At 38.6% G+C, this 21,502-nt stretch overlaps 2 non-coding genes across 2 annotated transcripts; one reads left to right on the top strand and one right to left on the bottom strand.

Annotated features, from left to right (window-relative positions):
* Nucleotides 1–8,661: 8,661 nt before the first annotated feature.
* Nucleotides 8,662–8,769, top strand: LOC148573517 (small nucleolar RNA R71). The gene has a single exon (XR_015906694.1). It is a non-coding gene; the product is annotated as a small nucleolar RNA R71 (small nucleolar RNA).
* An 8,529-nt stretch (nt 8,770–17,298) lies between these two features.
* LOC148573516 (small nucleolar RNA R71) lies at nt 17,299–17,402 on the bottom strand. Its single transcript, XR_015906100.1, has one exon. It is a non-coding gene; the product is annotated as a small nucleolar RNA R71 (small nucleolar RNA).
* Nucleotides 17,403–21,502: the final 4,100 nt, after the last annotated feature.

The raw sequence follows: 21,502 nt of genomic DNA, 5'->3' as shown, positions 1-21,502 counted from the left end.
GTCCAGTACTATGATACTCACATTGCCCCTCATCATCCACCACACCCACCGCCTCCACCACACTCATAGGATCCCTTACCGCACACAACCTCCTCTGATTCCACGACCTAGCAGACCCTCTTGACAGGCACAACCTGCACCCTGTGGCACTAGACATCGCTTGCATTACCCGTCTGACCAACATTGATAATGTTGTTGTGTTGCTTTTTGTATGATTCAAACTGTCTTTTGTAATTTATTTATTTTTGTATGCATGTCTTATGTAACTTGTGTTATCTATGTTATTCAGTTTGTATCTCCATACTTTATTTAATTTATTGGAATTTTTAAATTTTATTCACCGTCATCTATTAGTTTATAAACTCATTTGAAGTTTACATGAACAAAGTAACTCTAATAGTTATTCAAATTTTGCATTCAAGTAAATATAAACGAACTAAATAAAAAACAATCGCAAATGACATCCAACAAATGTAGGACACGAACAATGCAAACGATATACGGCAACAAATACGACACTGCTAAGTTTTATCTGTGGGTTGATTGGGATAGCCTCTCTGAGTATGCCCTATTTGCTTGCATAACCTACACCATTTTTCTTGGCGCTCTCCCACATCCATTTCGTTACGAAATCTCGTGGAAACTGGTCTGCCGGTTGCTTTCCTGCGCATGGCAGGATTAGGATGCAACTGTGTCCTGTACCACTTCGGCTGCAACTTCTCGTCTAGTATCAGTAGGATCTCTATCTCTTACACCTTGAATACAACCTCTTGCCTGTACACCGGATGAACATATGTCCCCCACTCGACACTTACGGCGGCACAAGCAATAAGTGCATGACGTCATGGTAAATGAAGTGACTGAAAAATACCACAGTCACACATGCCCACACTCAACCGAACACGGAATGAACCTTGAGACCAACCCTCAAAAGGCTCTAACTCTTCCACCACAAATACTGAGGCACTTCTGTTGCAGTACATAACACGCATCTTGGAGATTCTCTCCATGTTCTTCTCGACAGCAGCTATTAGCCATTGAGAAAATTGATTCCCTGCGGCCAGCTGTGCCTGTGCCTTCCTGCCCTTTCTGACGAACAATTGATGAAGCCTCTCATAAGTGCATCGCACAATGGTCATAGTCAGTAAATAATGCGTACCCTTAAGTACAACATTCATGCATTCAGAGAGGTTCATTGTCATGTGTCCAAACCTGCGACTGCCATCACAGTGTTGTAACCATATTTTCTTGTTAAATCTATCAGCCCAGTCTGCCATCTCACGTGACAAACCTCTTAAGGCATCCATGTACCACATGTACCCAGCCTTGCTTGGACTATAAGCAGCATTTATGAGATATCACTTGCCCTTGGCAGATTTGAAATGAGACATGAAGTTCATGGCCATGTGCCTAACAATAAGCATGGAATGCTCTACGAGGGTTCCAACCACTATCGTTGGCTCTCAATGCAGCCTTGATCGCCTGTGATTTATCAAATATAACCAACAGGCCATCTTGTGGTGTCACATGCGTCTCAAGTTGGTAAGGAAGAATGACCAGGACACAATCTCAAACTCAACAATTGGAAACGCCACATGAAGGATATTACTATTATTGTCTTGTGCCACTCCAATTAGCAACACACCAACATATTTGCCATACATATGCGTGCCATCGATGGAGATGAAGGGCTTACAATGCTTGAAATCCTCTACACAAGTAGGAAAGACCCAAAATACCTTATTAAATCGGCTGCAGTCGCGGACCACCAAGTGCCTATCGTAGTATGGTACGGCCCTAAAATCACATATTTTTCCAGGACAACAACTCTATAATGCTTGGAGCAACCTCAGCACCTTATTATATCACTCCTCTCAATCACCATATATATGCATAATTGCCTTTTGCTTTACCATCCAAACCTTTCTGTATGAAGGTTTGAAGTGATAACTTTGCCTAACTGCACCTTGTAGAACAGGGATACTGACTGATGGGATGGACTGTATTAGGGCAGGATGACACTACAAATGAGGTTGCTGTCCAACTATCGATGGTCCTGAGACATGGTGGGGCTAAACAGGTATGTACACTGGTGCACAAAATTGTGATCATCAATGGCGCCATCAACATGGTGCGCTCAATTGTAATCTCAACTTTTTATCACAACTTCGCACAACTAACCAGCAAGTGTACTGGGTCGTCCAAGTAATAAACCTTACGTGAGTAAGGGTTGATCCCACGGAGATTGTTGGTATGAAGCAAGCTATGGTCATCTTGTAAATCTCAGTCAGGCGGATATCAAAAGGTTATGGAGTTTTCGAATATTAATAATAAAATAGGGATAGAAATACTTATGTAAATCCTTGGTGAGAATTTCAGATAAATGCATGGAGATGCTTTCGTCCCTCTAAACCTCTGCTTTCCTGCTGTCTTCATCCAATCAGTCTTACTCCTTTCCATGGCTGGCTTTATGTAAGGGCATCACCGTTGTCAATGGCTACATCCCATCCTCTTGTGAAAATGGTCCAAATGCTCTGTCACAGCACGGCTAATCATCTGAGGTTCTCGATCATACTGGAATAGGATTCACCCTCCTTTTGCGTCTGTCACTATGCCCAGCACTCGCGAGTTTGAAGTTCGTCACAGTCATTCAATCCCAGAGTCCTACTCGGAATACCACAGACAAGGTTTAGACTTTCCGGACTCTCATGAATGCTACCATCAATCTAGCTTACACCACGAAGATTCTGATTAAGAGATCCAAGAGATACCCATTCAATCTAAGGTAGAACGGAAGTGGTTGTCAGGCACGCGTTCATAAGGAATGATGATGATTGTCATGTTCATCACATTCAGGTTGAAGTGTGAATGAATATCTTAGAAGCGGAATAAGTTGAATTGAATAGAAAAACAGTAGTACTTTGCATTAATCTCTGAGGAACAGCAGAGCTCCACACCTTAATCTATGGAGTGCAGAAACTCTACCGTTGAAAATACATAAGAGAAAGGTCCAGGCATGGCCGAATGGCCAGCCCCCAAAACGTGATCACAGGATCAAAAATACAATCCAGGATCTCTAATACAATAGTAAAAAGTCCTATTTATAATAAACTAGCTACTAAGGTTTACAGAAGTAAGTAATTGATGCATAAATCTACTTCCGGGGCCTACTTGGTGTGTGCTTGGGCTGAGCTTGAATGTTATACGTGCAGAGGCTCTTTCTGGAGTTGAACACCAGGTTGTAACGTATTTCTGGCGTTCAACTCTGGTTTGTGACTTGTTTCTGGCGTTTAACTCCAGATAGCAGCGTAGAACTGGCGTTCAACGCCCTTTTACGTCGTCTAAACTCGTTCAAAGTATGGACTATTATACATTGATGGAAAGTCCTGGATGTCTACTTTCCAACGCAATTAGAAGCGCGCCATTTTGAGTTCTGTAGCTCCAGAAAATCCACTTTGAGTGCAGGGAGGTCAGAATCCAAGAGTATCAGCAGTCCTTCTTCAACCTCTGAATCTGATTTTTGCTCAAGTCCCTCAATTTCAGCCAGAAAATACCTGAAATCACAGAAAAATACACAAACTCATAGTAAAGTCCAGAAATGTGAATTTAACATAAAAACTAATGAAAACATCCCTAAAAGTAACTGGATTCTACTAAAAACATACTAAAAACAATGCCAAAAAGCGTATAAATTATCCGCTCATCACAACACCAAACTTAAATTGTTGCTTGTCCCCAAGCAACTGAAAATCAAATAGGATAAAAAGAAGAGAATATACTATAAATTCCAAACTATCAATGAAACATAGCTCCAATCAGATGAGCGGGACTTGTAGCTTTTTGCCTTTTAAATAGTTTTGGCATCTCACTTTATCCATTGAAGTTCAGAATGATTGGCTTCTATAGGAACTCAGAGTTCAGATAGTGTTATTGATTCTCCTAGTTCAGTATGATGATTCTTGAACACAGCTATTTTATGAGTCTTGGCCGTGGCACTAAGCACTTTGTTTTCCAGTATTACCACCGGATACATAAATGCCACAGACACATAATTGGGTGAACCTTTTCAGATTGTGTCTCAGCTTTGCTAAAGTCCCCAATTAGAGGTGTCCAGGGTTCTTAAGCACACTCTTTTTTTGCTTTGGACCTTGACTTTAACCGCTCAGTCTCAAGTTTTCACTTGACACCTTCACGCCACAAGCACATGGTTAGGGACAGCTTGGTTTAGCCGCTTAGACCAGGATTTTATTCCTTTAGGCCCTCCTATCCACTGATGTTCAAAGCCTTGGGATCCTTTTTATTTGTCCTTGCCTTTTGGTTTTAAGGGTTATTGGCTTTTTGCTCTTGCCTCTTGGTTTTAAAAGCTTTTGGCTTTTTCTGCTTGCTTTTTCTCTTTTTTTTTTTCTATTTTTTTTCGCCCCCTTTTTTTTTCTGCAAGCTTTGTTCTTTGCTGCTTTTTCTTGCTTCAAGAATCACTTTTATGATTTTTCAGATTATCAAATAACATGTCTCCTTGTCATCATTCTTTCAAGAGCCAACATATTTAACATTCTTAAACAACAACTTCAAAAGACATATGCACTGTTCAAGCATACATTCAGAAAACAAGAAGCATTGTCACCACATCAATATAATTAAACTAAGTTCAAGGATAAATTCGAAACTCATGTACTTCTTGTTCTTTTGAATTAAAACAGTTTTCATTTAAGAGAGGTGATGGATTCATAGGACATTCATAACTTTAAGACATAGTTACTAACTACTAATGATCATGTAATAAGACACAAACATAGATAAGCACTTAACATAGAAAACAAAAAATAGAGAATGTAAGAACAAGGAATGAGTCCACCTTAGTGATGGTGGCGTTTCCTTCTTGAGGAACCAATGATGTCCTTGAGCTCTTCTATGTCTCTTCCTTGTCTTTGTTGCTCCTCCCTCATTGCTTTTTGATCTTCTCTAATTTCATGAAGGATGATGGAGCGCTCTTGATGTTCCACCCTTAGTTGTCCCATGTTGGAACTTAATTCTCCTAGGGAGGTGTTGATTTGCTCCCAATAGTTTTGTTGAGGGAAATGCATTTGAGGCATCTCCGGGATCTCATAGTGATGAGCTTCATGTGCCTCTCGAGCTCCATGAATGGGCTCTCTTGCTTGCTCCATCCTTTTCTTAGTGATGGGCTTCTCTTCCTCAATGGGAATGTCTCCTTCTATGAAAGCTCCAACTGAGTAACATAGATGGCAAATAAGATGAGGAAAAGCTAGCCTTGCCATGGGGAATGACTTTTCGGCTATTTTGTAGAGTTCAAGGGAGATGACTTCATGAACTTCTACTTCCTCTCCAATCATGATGCTATGAATCATGATGGCCCGATCCACAGTAACTTCGGATCGGTTGCTAGTGGGGATGATGGAGCGTTGTATAAACTCTAACCATCCTCTAGCTACAGGCTTGAGGTCCAGTCTTCTTAGTTGAACCGGTTTGCCTTTGGAGTCAATCTTCCATTGAACTTCTTCCACACATATGTCCATGAGGACTTGGTCCAACCTTTGATTAAAGTTGACCCTTCTAGTGTAGGGGCGTGCATCTCCTTGCATCATAGGCAAGTTAAACGCCAACCTCACATTTTCCGGGCTAAAATCTAAGTATTTCCCCCGAACCATGGTGAGATAATTCTTTGGGTCCGGGTTCTTACTTTGATCATGGTTCCTAGTGATCCATGCATTGGCATAGAACTCTTGAACCATTAGGATGCCGACTTGTTGGATGGGTTTTGTTAGAACTTCCCAACCTCTTCTTTGGATTTCAAGTCGGATCTCCGGATACTCATTCTTTTTGAGCTTGAAAGGGACCTCAGGGATCACCTTCTTCTTGGCTACAACATCATAGAAGTGGTCTTGATGAGCTTTGGAGATGAATCTTTCCATCTCCCATGACTCGGAGGTGGAAGCTTTTGTCTTCCATTTCCCTTTTCTAGAGGATTCTCCGGTCTTAGGTGCCATCAATGGTAATGGAAAAACAAAAAGCTTATACTTTTACCACACCAAACTTAAAATATTGCTCGCCCTCGAGCAAGAGAAGAAAGAAGAGATGAAGAAGAAGAAGAAATAGAGGAGAGTGAGAGAGAGATGTGTTTCGGCCAAGAAGGGGAAGAGAGGGTTGTGTTGTGTGAAAATGAGGAGGAATGGAGGGCTATATATAGGGAAAGGAGGGGGGTAAGGTTCGGCCATAAGGGTGGGTTTTGGATGGGAAATTGATTTTGAATTTTGAAGGTAGGTGGGGTTTATGAGGTAGGTTTATGGGGAAGAGTGGATGGATGTGAGTGGTGAAGTGGTGATAGGGAAGAGAGATTGAGGTGATTGGTGAAGAGTTTTGGGGAAGAGTGTTTGTGGGATTGTGTGAAAGAGGGGTGAGAAGAAGTGAGTGGAGGTAGGTGGGGATCCTGTGGGGTCTACAGATCCTGAGGTGATCCTGTGGGGTCCACAGATCTTGAGGTGTTCAAGGATTTACAACCTTGCACCAAATTAGGCATGCAAAATGCCCTTGCACACAACTCTGGGCGTTCAGCGCCAGATTGGTGCTTGTTCTGGGCGTTGAACGCCCATTTGTTGCCCATTTCTGGCGTTGAACGCCAGAACCATGCTTGTTCTGGGCGTTCAGTGCCAGCTCTTCTCCAGGGTGCAATTCTGGCGTTCAGCGCCAGAACCATGCTCTGTTCTGCCGTTGAACGCCAGCCAGATGCTTCTTACTGGCGTTTAAACGCCAGTGAGATCCTCCTCCAGGGTGTGATTTTTCTTCTGCTGTTTTTGATTCCATTTTCACTTTTTATATTTATTTTGTGACTCCACATGATCATGAACCTAATAAAACATGAAAGAACAAGAAAAATAAAATTTGATAAAAATTGGGTTGCCTCCCAACAAGCGCTTCTTTAATGTCAATAGCTTGACAGTGGGCTCTCATGGAGCCTCACAGATGTTCAGAGCATTGTTGAGATTCCCCAACACCAAACTTAGAGTTTGGATATGGGAGTTCAACACCAAACTTAGAGTTTGGTTGTGGCCTCCCAACACCAAACTTAAAGTTTGACTGTGGGGGCTCTGGTTGACTCTGTAGTGAGAGAAGCTTCTTATGCTTCCTCTCCATTGGTACAGAGAGAGATCCTTGGGTTTTAAACACAAGGTTGTCCTCATTTAATTGAAGGATCAATTCTCCTCTGTCCACATCAATCATAGCTCTTGCTGTGGCTAGGAAGGGTCTTCAAAGGATGATGAATTCATCCTCATCCTTCCCAGTATCTAGGACTATGAAATCAGCAGGGATGTAAAGGCCTTCAACCTTTACTAACACGTCCTCTACTTGTCCATAAGCCTGTTTTCTTGAATTGTCTGCCATCTCTAATGAGATTTTAGTGGCTTGTACCCCATAGATTCCCAGTTTCTCTATTACAGAGAGGGGCATGAGGTTTATCCCTGAACCAAGGTCACACAGAGCCTTCTCAAAGGTCATGGTGCCTATGGTACAAGGTATTAAGAACTTTCCAGGATCCTGTTTCTTCTGAGGCAATCTCAGTTGATCCAGATCACTTAGTTCATTGGTGAACAAGGGAGGTTCATCTTCCCAAGTCTCAATACCAAATAATTTGGCATTCAGCTTCATGATTGCACCAAGAAACTTGGCAGCTTGCTCTTCAGTAACATCCTCATTCTCTTTAGAAGAGGAATACTCATCAGAGCTCATGAATGGCATAAGGAGGTTTAATGGAATCTCTATGGTCTCTAGATGAGTCTCAGATTCCTTTGGTTCCTCAGAGGGAAACTCCTTATTGATCACTGGACGTCCCAGGAGGTCTTCCTCACTGGGATTCACGTCCTCAACCTCCCTTACAGGTTCGGCCATGGTGGTTATGTCAATGGCTTTGCACTCTCCTTTTGGATTTTCTTCTGTATTGCTTGGGAGAGTACTAGGAGGGATTTCAGTGATCCTTTTACTCAGCTGGCCCACTTGTGCTTCCAAATTTCTAATGGAGGATCTTGTTTCATTCATGAAACTCACAGTGGCCTTAGATAGATCAGAGACTAAATTTGCTAAGCTAGATGGATTCTGCTCAGAATTCTCTGTCTGTTGCTGAGTGGATGATGGAAAAGGTTTACTATTGTTAAACCTATTTCTTCCACCATTATTAAAGCCTTGTTGAGGCTTTTGTTGATCCTTCCATGAGAAATTTGGATGATTTCTCCATGAGGGATTATAGGTGTTTCTATAAGGTTCACCCATATAATTTACCTCTGCTATTGCAGGGTTTTCAGGATCATAAGCTTCTTCTTCAGAGGATGCCTCTTGAGTACTGTTAGATGCAGCTTGCATTCCATTCAGACTCTGAGAAATCATATTGACTTGCTGAGTCAATATTTTGTTCTGAGCCAATATGGCATTTAGAGTATCAATTTCAAGAACTCCCTTCTTCATAGGCGTCCCATTACTCACAGGGTTCCTCTCAGAAGTGTACATGAACTGGTTATTAGCAACCATGTCAATGAGTTCTTGAGCTTCTGCAGGCGTTTTCTTTAGGTGAATGGATCCACCTGCAGAAGTATCCAATGACATCTTAGCTAATTCAGACAGACCATCATATAATATATCCAGGATGGTCCATTCTGAAAGCATGTCAGAAGGACACTTTTTGGTCAGTCCTTTGTATCTCTCCCAAGCTTCATAGAGGGATTCACCTTCTTTCTGTCTGAAGGTCTGAACATCCACTCTAAGCTTACTCAGCTTTTGAGGAGGAAAGAACTTGGCTAAGAAAGTCTTGACCAACTTATCCCAAGAGTTCAGGCTATCCTTAGGTTGAGAGTCCAACCATACTCTAGCTCTGTCTCTTACAGCAAAAGGGAAAAGCATGAGCCTGTAGACTTCAGGATCTACTCCATTAGTCTTAACAGTATCACATATCTGCAAGAATTCAGTTAAGAACTGAAAAGGATCTTCAGATGGAAGTCCATAAAACTTGCAATTCTGTTGCATCAGAGAAACTAATTGAGGTTTAAGCTCAAAATTGTTTGCTCCAATGGCAGGAATGGAGATGCTTCTTCCATGTAAATTGGAATTAGGTGTAGTAAAGTCACCAAGCATCCTCCTCCTTGCATTATTATTATTTTCGGCTGCCATCTCCTCTTCTTGTTCGAAAATTTCTGAAAGGTGCTTGCTGGATTGTTGTAATTTAGCTTCTCTTAGTTTCCTCTTCAGAGTCCTTTCAGGTTCTGTATCTGCTTCAACAAGAATATTCTTGTCTTTGCTCCTGCTCATATGAAAAAGAGGGCCAGAATAATAATAATAATAATAATAATAATAATAATAATAATAATAATAATAATAATAATAATAATAATAATAATAATAATAATAATAATAATAATAATAATAATAATAGGAATCCTTATTACCACAGTATAGAGGTCCCTGTGTGAATAGAAGAAAAGAAGAAGAGAAAATCTGAACTCAGAGAGAGAGAGGGGGTTCGGATTTTTGGTGAGTGAGGAAGAGATGTTAGTGAATAAATAAACAAATAGAAGAAGATGAGAGGGGGAAGTGAATTTTCGAAAATAATTTTTGAAAAAGAGTTAGTGGTTTTCGAAAATAGTTTTTGAAAAAGGTTAGTAATTTTTGAAATTTTAAAATCAAAAATTAAAATAATTAGTTAATTAAAAAGAAATTTTGAAAAAGAGGGAGGATATTTTCGAAAATTAGAGAGAGAGGGAGTTAGTTAGGTAGTTTTGAAAAAGATAAGAAACAAACAAAAAGTTAGTTAGTTAGTTGAAACAAATTTTGAAAATCAATTTTGAAGAGATAAGAGGATAAGAAGTTAGAAAGGATATTTTAAAATCAAATTTTGAATAAGATAAGATAAAGAGATATTTTTGAAAAGATATGATTGAAATTAGTTTTGAAAAAGATTTGATTTTTTTAAAATCACAATTAATGACTTGATTCACAAGAAATCACAAGATATGATTCTAGAACTTAAAGTTTGAATCTTTCTTAACAAGTAAGTGACAAACTTAAAATTTTTGAATCAAAACATTAATTGATGATGTTATTTTCGAAAATTAGGAGATAAAGATAAGAAAAATATTTTTGAAAAATATTTTTAAAATTTTCGAAAATAAATAAGAAAAAATGAAAAAGATTTGATTTTTGAAAAAGATTTTGAAAAAAGATGAGATTTTTAAATTGAAAATTTGATTTGACTCATAAAAACAACTAGATTTTAAAAATTTTGGAAAAAGTCAACTCAAATTTTTGAAATTTATGAGTGAAAAAGGGAAAGATATTTTTTATTTTTGATTTTTTTTTTTTTGATGAGAGGGAAAAACATGAAAAAGACTCAATGCATGAAAATTTTGGATCAAAACAATGAATGCATGCAAAAATGCTATGAATGTCAAGATGAACACCAAAAACACTTTGAATGTCATGATGAACATCAAGAACATATTTTTGAAAAAATTTTTAATGCAAAGAAAACATGCAAGACACCAAACTTAGAAATCTTTAATGCTTAGATACTAAGATTTCAAGAATGCATATGAAAAACATGAAAAGATACAAAACCAGAAAACATCAAGATCAAATAAGAAGACTTACCAAGAACAACTTGAAGATCATGAAGAACACCATGAATGTATGAGTTTTTCGAAAATTTTATGCAAATTTCAAAACATGCAATTGACACCAAACTTATAACATGACACATGACTCAAACAAGAAACACAAAAATATTTTTGATTTTTTTTTTGATTTTATGAATTTTTTGTATTTTCTTTTAATTTTTTTGAAAATCATTTTGAAAAAGAAAAATAAGGATTCCAAAATTTTTAATATGAATTCCAGGAATCTTATGCTCTTTAAACTAAAGCTCCAATCAAAGGGTCAGGCATGGCTTAATAGCCAGCCAAGCTTTAGCATGAATATGGGAGTAATTCATTCAATTTTAGGCCAAAACCTCTGTCCAAAAGAATTTAGACATGATTTTATAGCCAGCCATGCTTCAACATGCTTCATGAAACACTAGAATTCATTCTTAAAAATTCAGAAGAAAAATATATTTTTGAAAACATTTTTATTTAAAAATTTTTTCGAAAACAGATGAGAAATTTTTGAAAGATTTTTTGAAAAATTTTTGAAAAGAAAACAAAAAGAAAATTACCTAATCTGAGCAACAAGATGAACCGTCAGTTGTCCAAACTCGAACAATCCCCGGCAACGGCGCCAAAAACTTGGTGCACGAAATTGTGATCATCAATGGCGCCATCAACATGGTACGCTCAATTGTAATCTCAACTTTTTATCACAACTTCGCACAACTAACCAGCAAGTGTACTGGGTCGTCCAAGTAATAAACCTTACGTGAGTAAGGGTTGATCCCACGGAGATTGTTGGTATGAAGCAAGCTATGGTCATCTTGTAAATCTCAGTCAGGCGGATATCAAAAGGTTATGGAGTTTTCGAATATTAATAATAAAATAGGGATAGAAATACTTATGTAAATCCTTGGTGAGAATTTCAGATAAATGCATGGAGATGCTTTCGTCCCTCTAAACCTCTGCTTTCCTGCTGTCTTCATCCAATCAGTCTTACTCCTTTTCCATGGCTGGCTTTATGTAAGGGTATCACCGTTGTCAATGGCTACATCCCATCCTCTTGTGAAAATGGTCCAAATGCTCTGTCACAGCACGGCTAATCATCTGAGGTTCTCGATCATACTGGAATAGGATTCACCCTCCTTTTGCGTCTGTCACTACGCCCAGCACTCGCGAGTTTGAAGTTCGTCACAGTCATTCAATCCCAGAGTCCTACTCGGAATACCACAGACAAGGTTTAGACTTTCCGGACTCTCATGAATGCCGCCATCAATCTAGCTTACACCACGAAGATTCTGATTAAGAGATCCAAGAGATACCCATTCAATCTAAGGTAGAACGGAAGTGGTTGTCAGGCACGCGTTCATAAGGAATGATGATGATTGTCATGTTCATCACATTCAGGTTGAAGTGTGAATGAATATCTTAGAAGCGGAATAAGTTGAATTGAATAGAAAAACAGTAGTACTTTGCATTAATCTCTGAGGAACAGCAGAGCTCCACACCTTAATCTATGGAGTGCAAAAACTCTACCGTTGAAAATACATAAGTGAAAGGTCCAGGCATGGCCGAATGGCCAGCCCCCAAAACATGATCACAGGATCAAAAATACAATCCAGGATCTCTAATACAATAGTAAAAAGTCCTATTTATAATAAACTAGCTACTAGGGTTTACAGAAGTAAGTAATTGATGCATAAATCCACTTCCGGGGTCCACTTGGTGTGTGCTTGGGCTGAGCTTGAATGTTACATGTGCAGAGGCTCTTTTTGGAGTTGAATACCAGGTTGTAACGTCTTTCTGGCGTTCAACTCTGGTTTGTGACTTGTTTCTGGCGTTTAACTCCAGACAGCAGCGTAGAACTGGCGTTCAACGCCCTTTTACGTCGTCTAAACTCGTTCAAAGTATGGACTATTATACATTTCTGGAAAGTCCTGGATGTCTACTTTCCAACGCAATTAAAAGTGTGCCATTTTGAGTTCTGTAGCTCCAGAAAATCCACTTTGAGTGCAGGGAGGTCAGAATCCAACAGCATCAGCAGTCCTTCTTCAACCTCTGAATCTGATTTTTGCTCAAGTCCCTCAATTTCAGCCAGAAAATACCTGAAATCACAGAAAAACACACAAACTCATAGTAAAGTCCAGAAATGTGAATTTAACATAAAAACTAATGAAAACATCCTTAAAAGTAACTGGATTCTACTAAAAACATACTAAAAATAATGCCAAAAAGCGTATAAATTTTCCGCTCATCATACACCTCCAAACCTACGCACCTCCCTAACAAAATAAAATATACATGATAGGCATTTATAACCAAAATAATCATGATAAATAAGAAAATATACCACAATTAAACTTGACCCACCAATATTTGAGATTCTGTTGGAGGACAACACGGAGACTTCAAGGACATCCAGCTGCAAATTGCCGGCAATGCACATGTTACTTTAATTGATCTGACTCCACTACTCGATACTCATCACTTCTACGAATACTATAATTCTTAACACCTTGCTATACTACCTCTCTGCTTTTAAATCTGTGCCAATGATGAGCGGATAATTTATACGCTTTTTGGCATTGTTTTTAGTATGTTTTTAGTAGAATCTAGTTACTTCCAGGGATGTTTTCATTAGTTTTTATGTTAAATTCACATTTCTGGACTTTACTATGAGTTTGTGTGTTTTTCTGTGATTTCAGGTATTTTCTGGCTGAAATTAAGGGACTTGAGCAAAAATCAGATTCAGAGGTTAAAGAAGGACTCCTGATGCTGTTGGATTCTGACCTCCCTGCACTCAAAATGGATTTTCTGGAGCTACAAAACTCAAAATGGCGCGCTTTTAATTGCATTGGAAATTAGCCATCCAGGGCTTTCCAGCAATATATAATAGTCCATACTTTGCCCAAGTTTAGACGACGCAAACTGGCGTTCAATGCCAGCTCTCTGCCCAATTCTGGCGTCCAGCGCCAGAAACAAGCTGCAAAGTGGAGTTCAACGCCCAAACTGGCACAAAAGCTGACGTTCAACTCCAAGAAGAACCTCTACACGTGTAACCTTCAAGCTCAGCCCAAGCACACACCAAGTGGGCCCCGGAAGTGGATTTATGCATCAATTACATACTTCTGTAAACCCTAGTAGCTAGTTTATTATAAATAGAATTTGTTATCATTGTATTCACAGTCTTGGTTACTCCGGTTCCCCCTCTGGGGCCAAGACCAATGAACTCCATTATCACTTATGTATTTTCAACGGTAGAGTTTCTACACTCCATAGATTAAGGTGTGGAGCTCTGCTGTTCCTCAAAGATTAATGCAAAGTACTACTGTTTTCTATTCAATTCATCTTATTTCGCTTCTAAGATATTCATTCGACCTAAATGTGATGAACGTGAGAATCATCATCATTCCTTATGAACGCGTGCCTGACAACCACTTCCGTTCTACGTTAGATTGAATGAGTATCTCTTAGATCTCTTAATCGGAATCTTCGTGGTGTAAGCTAGAATGATGGCGGCATTCAAGAGAATCCGAAAAGTCTAAACCTTGTCTATGGTATTCCGAGTAGGATTCAATGATTGAATGACTGTGACGAGCTTCAAACTCGCGAGTGCTGGGCGTTAGTGACAGACGCAAAAGGATAGTAAATCCTATTCCAGCAGGATCGAGAACCGACAGATGAATAGTCGTGCCGTGACAGGGTGCGTTGACCATTTTCACTGAGAGGATAGGATGAAACCATTGACAAGGGTGATGCCTCCAGACGATTAGCCGTGCCGTGACAGGGCATCTGGATCATTTTCTCGAGAGAAGACCGAAAGTAGCCATTGACAATGGTGATGTATCACATAAAGCCAGCCATGGAAAGGAGTAAGACTGATTGGATGAAGGCAGCAGGAAAGCAGAGGTTCAGAGGAACGAAAGCATCTCTATTCGCTTATCTGAAATTCTCACCAATGATTTACATAAGTATTTCTATCCCTATTTTATTAATTATTTTCGAAAACCCCATTACTATTTTATATCCGCCTGACTGAGATTTACAAGGTGACCATAGCTTGCTTCATACCAACAATCTCCGTGGGATTCGACCCTTACTCACGTAAGGTATTACTTGGACGACCCAGTGCACTTGCTGGTTAGTTGTGCGAAGTTGTGAACCATGGTATTGGCATCATGTGATTGGCGCCATTACCAGGGAAAGAAAGAGCAATGAATTTTACATAATTAAAGTGTAATCACAATTTCTGCGCACCAAGTTTTTGGTGCCGTTGCCGGGGATTGTTCGAGTTTGGACAACTGACGGTTCATCCTGTTGCTCAGATTAGGTAATTTTCTTTTTGTTTTGTTTTCAAAAAAATTTTCAAAAATGTTTCAAAAATTTTTCTTTTGTTTTCGAAAAAAATAATAATAAAATAATGTTTTCAAAAATAAATTATTCTATGGCTTCAAAACTTTTAAGAATGAATTCTAGAGTTTCATGGTAACATGTTGAATCCTATCTGGCTGAAAAGCCATACCCAAACTCCTTTGGGATTGGTCTTCAACTAATCACCTCAATGGATGTAATTTACATGCTAGAGCTTGGATGGCTATTAAGCCATGCCTGACCCTTTGATTGGAGCTTTAGTTTAAAGAGCATAAGATTCCTGGAATTCATATTAAAAATTTTGGAATCCTTATTTTTGTTTTTTCAAATAATTTTCGAAAAAAATACAAAAAAATTAGAAAATCATAAAAATCAAAAATAATTTTTGTGTTCTTGTTTGAGTCTTGAGTCATGTTATAAGCTTGGTGTCTATTGCATGTGCATCTTGCATTTTTCGAAATTTTCATGCATTCATAGTGTTCTTCATGATCTTCAAGTTGTTCTTGGTAAGTCTTCTTGTTTGATCTTGATGTTTTCTTGTTTTGTGTTGTATGGTGTTTTTCATATGCATTCTTGCATCCATAGAGTCTAAGCATCAAAGATTTCTAAGTTTGGTGTCTTGCATGTTTTCTTTGCATTAAAAATTTTTCAAAAATATGTTCTTGGTGTTCATCATGATCTTCATAGTGTTCTTGGTGTTCATCTTGACATTCATAGCATTCATGCATGCATTCATTGTTTTGATCTAAAATTCTCATGCATTGCATCATTTTTCTTGTTTTTCCCTCTCATCATAAAAATTCAAAAATCAAAAAAAATATCTTTCCCTTTTTCTCTCTTAAAATTTCGAAAATTAGATTTGACTTTTTCAAAAATTTTTAAAAATCTAGTTGTTTCTTATGAGTCAAATCAAATTTTCAATTTAAAAATCTCATCTTTTTCAAAATCTTTTTCAAAAATCAAATCTTTTTCAAATTTCTTAGTTATTTTCGAAAATTATAAAAATGTTTTTCAAAAATCTTTTTCCTAATTTTTCTACCAAATTGTCGAAAATAACAATAACAATTAATGTTTTGATTCAAAAATTTCAAGTTTGTTACTTGCTTGTTAAGAAAGATTCAAACTTTGAGTTCTAGAATCATATCTTGTGATTTCTTGTGAATCAAGTCATTAATTGTGATTTTAAAAAAATCAAATCTTTTTCAAAACTAATTTCAATCATATCTTTTCAAAAATATCTCTTTATCTTATCCTTTTCAAAATTTGATTTTAAAATATCTTTTCTAACTTCCTATCTTCTTATCTTTTCAAAATTGATTTTCAAATTTGTTTTAACTAACTAGCTAACTTTTTGTTTGTTTATCACCTTTTTCAAAACTACCTAACTAACTCCCTATCTCTCTAATTTTCGAAAATATCTTCCCTCTTTTTCAAAAATTCTTTTTAATTAACTAATTATTTTAACTTTTAAATCTTAATTTTCGAAAATTACTAACATTTTTCAAAAACTATTTTCAAAAATCACTAACTCTTTTTCAAAAAGTATTTTCGAAAATTCCTTCTCTCTCATCCCCTTCTATTTATTTATTCATCTACTAACATCTCTTCCTCACACCACCAAAAATCCGAACCCTCTCTCTCTCTGAGTTCAGATTTTTTTTCTTCTTTTCTTCTACTAACACAAGGACCTTTATACTGTGGTATAAAGGATTCATATTATTATTATTATTATTTTCTGTGCCCTCTTCTTTGTCATATGAGCAGGAGCAAGGACAAGAATATTCTTGTTGAAGCAGATCCAGAACCTGAAAGGACTCTGAAGAGAAAACTAAGAGAAGCTAAAATACAACAATTCAGAGATAACCTTTCAGAAATTTTCGAACAAGAAGAGGAGATGGCAGCCGAAAATAATAATAATGCAAGGAGGATGCTTGGTGACTTTACTGCACCTAATTCCAATTTACATGGAAAAAGCATCTCCATTCCTACCATTGGAGCAAACAATTTTGAGCTGAAACCTCAGCTAGTTTCTCTAATGCAGCAGAACTGCAAGTTTCATAGACTTCCATCTGAAGATCCTTTTTAGTTCTTAACAGAATTCTTGCAGATCTGTGATACTGTTAAGACTAATGGAGTAGATCCTGAAGTCTACAGGCTCATGCTTTTCCCTTTTGCTGTAAGAGACAGAGCTAGAATATGGTTGGACTCTCAACCTAAAGACAGCCTGAACTCTTGGGATAAGCTGGTCACGGCTTTCTTAGCCAAGTTCTTTCCTCCTCAAAAGCTGAGCAAGCTTAGAGTGGATGTTCAAACCTTCAAACAAAAAGATGGTGAATCCCTCTATGAAGCTTGGGAAAGATACAAACAGTTGACCAAAAAGTGTCCCTCTGACATGTTTTCAGAATGGACCATCCTGGATATATTCTATGATGGTTTATCTAAGCTATCAAAGATGTCATTGGATACTTCTGCAGGTGGATCCATTCACTTAAAGAAAATGCCTGCAGAAGCTCAAGAACTCATTGACATGGTTGCTAATAACCAGTTCATGTACACTTCTGAGAGGAATCCTGTGAGTAATGGGACGCCTATGAAGAAGGGAGTTCTTGAAGTTGATACTCTAAATGCCATATTGGCTCAAAACAAAATATTGACTCAGCAAGTCAATATGATTTCTCAGAGTCTGAATGGAATGCAAGCTGCATCCAACAGTACTCAAGAGGCTTCTTATGCAGAAGAAGCTTATGATCCTGAAAACCCTGCAATAGCAGAGGTGAATTACTTAGGTGAACCTTATGGAAACACCTATAATCCATCATGGAGAAATCATCCAAATCTCTCATGGAAGGATCAAAGGCCTCAACAAGGCTTTAATAATGGTGGAAGAAACAGGTTTAACAATAATAAACCTTTTCCATCATCCACTCAGTAACAGACAGAGAACTCTGAACAAAATACTTCTAATTTAGCAAACGTAGTCTCTGATCTATCTAAGGCCACTGTAAGTTTCATGAATGAAACAAGGTCTTCCATTAGAAATTTGGAAGCACAAGTGGGCCAGCTGAGTAAAAGGATCACTGAAATCCCTCTTAGTGCTCTCCCAAGCAATACAAAAGAGAATCCAAAAGGAGAGTGCAAGGCCATTGACATAAGCACCATGGCCGAACCTGTAAGGGAAGGAGAGGACGTGAATCCCAAGGGGGAAGACCCCCTGGGACGTCCAGTGATCAATAAGGAGTTTCCTTCTGAGGAACCAAAGGAATCTGAGACTCATCTAGAGACCATAGAGATTCCATTGAACCTCCTTATGCCATTCATGAGCTCTGATGAGTACTCCTCTTCTGAAGAGAATGAGGATGTTATAGAAGAGCAAACTGCCAAGTTTCTTGGTGCAATCATGAAGCTGAATGCCAAATTATTTGGTATTGAAACTTGGGAAGATGAACCTCCCTTGTTCACCAATGAACTAAGTGATCTGGATCAACTGACATTGCCTCAGAAGAGACAGGATCGTGGAAAGTTCATAATACCTTGTACCATAGGCACCATGATCTTTAAGGCTCTGTGTGACCTTGGTTCAGGAATAAACCTCATGCCCCTCTCTGTAATAGAGAAACTGGGAATCTATGGGGTGCAAGCTGCTAGAATCTCATTAGAGATGGCAGATAATTCAAGGAAACATGCTTATGGACAAGTAGAGGATGTATTAGTAAAGGTTGAAGGCCTTTACATCCCTGCTAATTTCATAGTCCTGGATACTGGAAAGGAAGAGGATGAATCCATCATCCGAGGAAGACCTTTCCTAGCCACAGCAAGAGCTGTGATTGATGTGGACAGAGGAGAATTGATCCTTCAATTAAATAAGGAAAACCTTGTGTTTACAACTCAAGGATCTCTCTCTGCATCCATGGAGAGAAAGCAGAAAAAGCTTCTCTCAAAGCAGAGTCAAACAAAGCCCCCACAGTCAAACTCTAAGTTTGGCGTTGGGAGGCCACAACCAAACTCTAAGTTTGGTGTCAAACCCCCATATCCAAACTCTAAGTTTGGTGTTGGGAGGTCTCAACAAAGCTCTACACATTTGTGAGGCTCCATGAGAGCCCACTGTCAAGCTATTGACATTAAAGAAGCGCTTGTTGGGAGGTAACCCAATGTTTATTTATCTAATTTTGTTTTTGTTTTTCATGTTATCTTAGGTTCATGATCATGTGGAGTCACAAAATAAACAAAAAATTTAGAAACAGAATCAAAAACAGCAGAAGAAAAATCACACCCTGGAGGAAGCACCTGTCTGGCGTTCAATGCTAGAACAGAGCATGGTTCTGGCGCTGAATGCCCAAAATGGGTAGTGTCTGGGCGCTGAACGCCCAAAATGGGCATCATCTGGGCGCTGAACGCCAGAATGGCACCCTGGAGAAGAGCTGGCGCTAAACGCCCAGAACAAGCATGGTTCTAGCGTTCAACGCCAGAAATGGCCAACAAATGGGCGTTGAACGCCCAAAATGGGCACCAACCTGGCGCTGAACGCCCAGAGTTGTGTGCAAGGGCTTTTTACATGCCTAATGGGTGCAGGGATGTAAATCCTTGACACCTCCGGATCTGTGGACACCACAGGATCACCTCAAGATCTGTAGACACCACAGGATCATCTCAGGATCTGTGAATCCCACAGGATCCCCACTCACCTCACCCTCTCTCTCTCTCCATTCATGGTCATCCCTTCTGTTTTACATTCACCACTCACATCCATACACACATCCCTCCATCTCCTCCATATCTTTTTCTTCTTCTTCTATTATTTCTTCTTTTGCTCGAGGGCGAGCAACATTCTAAGTTTGGTGTGGTAAAAGCATAAGCTTTTTATTTTTCCATTACCATTACTGGCACCTAAGGCCAAAGAAACCTCAAAGAGGAAAGGGAAGGCAAGTGCTTCCACCTCTGAGCTATGGGAGATGGAAAGATTCATCTCACAAGCCCATCACTAAGAAAAAGATGGAGCAAACAAGAGGGCCCACTCATGGAGCTCAAGAAACATATGAGGAAGCTCACCATCAAGGGATCCCTGAGATACCTCAAGGGATGCACCTTCCTCCAAAGAATTTTTGGGAGCAAATCAACACCTCCCTAGGAGAATTAAGTTCCAACATGGGACAACTAACGGTGGAACATCAAGAGCACTCCATTATCCTTCATGAAATTAGAGAAGATCAAAGAGCAATGAGGGAGGAGCAACAAAGACAAAGAAGAGACAGAGAAGAGCTCAAGGACATCATTGGTTCCTCAAGAAGGAAACGCCACCATCACTAAGGTGGATTCACTCCTTGTTCTTATTTCTTCTATTTTTCGTTTTCTCTATGTTAAGTGCTTATCTATGTTTGTGTCTTCATTACATGATCATTAGTATTTAGTAACTATGTCTTAAAGTTATGAATGTCCTATGAATCTATCACCTCTCTTAAATGAAAAATGTTTTAAATCAAAAGAACAAGAAGTACATGAGTTTCGAATTTATCCTTGAACTTAGTTTAATTATGTTGATGTGGTGACAATGCTTCTTGTTTTCTGAATGAATGCTTGAACAGTGCATATGTCTTTTGAAGTTGTTGTTTAAGAATGTTAAATATGTTGGTTCTTGAAAGAATGATGACTAGGAAACATGTTATTTGATAATTTGAAAAATCATAAAAATGATTCTTGAAGCAAGAAAAAGCAGCAAAGAACAAATCTTGCAGAAAAAAAATAGGCGAAAAAAAAATTAGAAAGAAAAAGAAAAAGCAAGCAGAAAAAGCCAAAAGCTCTTAAAACCAAGAGGCAAGAGCAAAAAGCCAATAACCCTTAAAACCAAAAGGCAAGGGCAAATAAAAAGGATCCCAAGGCTTTGAGCATCAGTGGATAGGAGGGCCTAAAGGAATAAAATCCTGGCCTAAGCGGCTAAACCAAGCTTTCCCTAACCATGTGCTTGTGGCGTGTAGGTGTCAAGTGAAAGCTTGAGACTGAGCGGTTAAAGTCAAGGTCTAAAGCAAAAAAAGAGTGTGCTTAAGAACCCTGGACACCTCTAATTGGGGACTTTAGCAAAGCTGAGTCACAATCTGAAAAGGTTCACCCAATTATGTGTCTGTGGCATTTATGTATCCGGTGGTAATACTGGAAAACAAAGTGCTTAGGGCCACAGCCAAGACTCATAAAATAGCTGTGTTCAAGAATCATCATACTGAACTAGGAGAATCAATAACACTATCTGAACTCTGAGTTCCTATAGATGCCAATCATTTTGAACCTCAATGGATAAAGTGAGATGCCAAAACTATTCAAGAGGCAAAAAGCTATAAGTCCCGCTCATATGATTGAAGCTATGTTTCATTGATAGTTTGGAATTTATAGTATATTCTCTTCTTTTTATCCTATTTTATTTTCAGTTACTTGGGGACAAGCAACAATTTAAGTTTGGTGTTGTGATGAGCGGATAATTTATACGCTTTTTGGCATTGTTTTTAGTA

This window comes from Arachis ipaensis, chromosome B2 (genome assembly GCF_059453495.1).
Source record: "Arachis ipaensis isolate K30076 ecotype BB chromosome B2, ASM5945349v1, whole genome shotgun sequence".
Lineage (NCBI taxonomy): Eukaryota > Viridiplantae > Streptophyta > Magnoliopsida > Fabales > Fabaceae > Arachis > Arachis ipaensis.
Note: the sequence above shows the minus strand (reverse complement) of the source record. Positions and strands in the feature narration are given on the sequence as shown.